Source organism: Palaemon carinicauda, chromosome 14, assembly GCF_036898095.1.
Source record: "Palaemon carinicauda isolate YSFRI2023 chromosome 14, ASM3689809v2, whole genome shotgun sequence".
In the NCBI taxonomy this organism is placed as follows: Eukaryota; Metazoa; Arthropoda; class Malacostraca; order Decapoda; family Palaemonidae; genus Palaemon; species Palaemon carinicauda.
Genome location: NC_090738.1, coordinates 66,401,641 through 66,404,140, shown reverse-complemented (window position 1 = coordinate 66,404,140; position 2,500 = coordinate 66,401,641).

Below are 2,500 nucleotides of genomic sequence, written 5' to 3'. Positions count from 1 at the left end.
TTAATAGGGCATTATTTACGTTGCAAAAGGTCGCTTCTTAATGGGGGCCCCACTTCAGATCTTCCGGCTTGCCCTTGAGGGAGGCGTAGAGGGGGAGCAAGAGTGGCGGAAAAGGCTGGCAGAAAATTGTGATAATAGTTGATCATGCCCAAGAATTCTTGCAGTGCTTTGACGGTCGAGGGCGTGAATTTTTTGAACGGCTACTACCTTTTCAGTAAGGGGTTGGACTCCTTCAGGAGTGATGTGGTGCCCTAAGAACGACATTTCCTTGCCGCAAAAGTACACTTGTTCGTACCAGACTACAAGGCCGTTTTGTTGCAGGCGGTCGAGCACAATGCACATGTGACGAAGGTTCCTCTTTTGAAGAAGGGAACACAAGTGTGTCGTCCACATAACATACACAGAAGGGGAGGTCCTCTAAGATGCCATCTATGAGACGTTGAAAAGTGGCCCCGGCATTGCGAAGGCCAAAACAGGAGGTAATTGATGGTTATGTACGAAAGGGAGTGGTGATGACAGTCTTGGGGATGACTTCTGGGTTCATAGGCACCTCATAATACCACTTCAGGAGGTTACGCATGGAGAAAACCTTTGCTTTGTGCAGGTAGAAGGTCACGTCTGAATTTGGCAAAGACTGGGGTTCCCGTCATCTTAATATGGTGATAAATACCGTGTTTGGCAGGAGCCGAGGGGGGTGTGGCGAATTTCTGGACGGGAGGAGGTGGGCGTAGGCGTCCGCGGGTGCGCTGATGTGGAGAGCGAGGTTAGAGAAGGCGGGTTGAAGAGGTGTAGATATGTACAAGTCTGCTTTGACCAATCATCGGTGGGCGACATCAACCAGAAGGTGAAAATGAATGAGGAAATCTGCACCGAGGATAGGCAATGTGATGTCAGCAACGAGAAACTTTCAATTAAATTTGCTGCCTCCAATCGATAAAGTGAGGTTCTCGTAACCATAGGTGGGTATCGCAGATCCATTGGCAGCTACCAGGCGGATGTCGGCAGACTTACAGACTACATTTTGTCCTGAAGAGTTCCTTTGGAAAAAGAGAACGACAAGCACCATGTCTACCAAAAATTGCACGCCCGTTCCTGAATCATGTAAAAAGAAAAGAATAGAAACACAGGAGGCCACCGCCCACGAGGCGATAGCCTACTTACACGTTTTTTTTGCCACTGACAATCCTTGGCACATTTCTTCGCGGCAGCCCTGAATTTGGAGTGGTAGTAGCGTAACTGCGGGCGATGGGCGGCAGTAAGTGGCTGTAGAAGTTGTTTGTTGGGGTGAGAATGACTGGTGGGAAATGGGTGGCTTTATCGATGCTCCAGCATGTCAAGGGGTAGGCGTGTGTGTCCTACGGCATTCACGTCAGCTTCGGTTGACGTTAAATAAGTATCCACTTCGTCAGGAGGTAAAGCGTTGCTGGAGGTCTCGAAGGTCGTGAAGTGGCTGTCCATAAGAGAATTGGCCTTGGTCATCAAGTCCTTTATGGGTAAACTATTGAACTCGGGTATGGCAGCGCGTACAGTGTTTGGGTAAAACGGAACACCCAAAGGGCCCAAAGTAGGTTCACCTCACGAGGAGAGCCGTCTGTAGCAGGTTGCAGGCGAGTGATACTAATCATTTTCCTGAGGGCGAGCAAAGCCTTTTGGGTCCCCCAACGGTTGTTGAGAGAGCTGAAAGAGTTTTGCTATACAGGCACTAGCGACGTTGAGTACTTCTGCAGAAGGAAAGTTTTGAGGACATCCTACGCTAATGGGGTGTCTCTTTGTTCACAAAGCCAGACGGAGATATCCGGGAAGGTGTCCTCAGGTATCGCTGAGAGAACATAATCTGCTTTGGTGGTTGAGCGAGTGATGCCCTTGATGCGGAACTGGACTTCTGTGTGCTGAAACCAAGCAAACGCCTCTCCGCTGGCGAACGACGAACGTTTGAATGGGGCGGCGCCAACTTCCGTGGAGTCTGCCATAGTAACAGTGAGGGGGGGGGGGGAAGGCGGGAGGAGCAAGTGGCACTCCGGGGTCACCAATGTGATGGGCCGAGAGAAGGTTGTGAGTCAAAGGCGAGATGAATGCAACTGAGTGACTTTATTACGATACATCGAGTACATATACACAATAGGTCCCGGTGAGTAGGTCACAAAATAACAGACATGCTATTTCTTGTCAAACCGGCAACCAGTTCTGTTAACAGTTAACGATGAAGTAGGCAGACAGGTTAAAACAAGTTGCTGTCAGTGCGAGGGGAGAGTGAAGATACAAAGAATAATATATACAAAAAAGAGAAATGTCGTTACTATGTACGCTCGTGTGACACATGGGTGGTACAATACACGTGATCAGCGTTCAAGACCCCCTCTCAACCAACACTAGGACCAGGGTGGGCTAGCAGATAGCTTTGGATGATTCAGCAAGTAGATCTATAGGTTCCTCCAAAACTCCAATACTTAGCTCACAAGTATGGTAAGGTTGCAAACACTATAAAAACTATGGAGCTCGA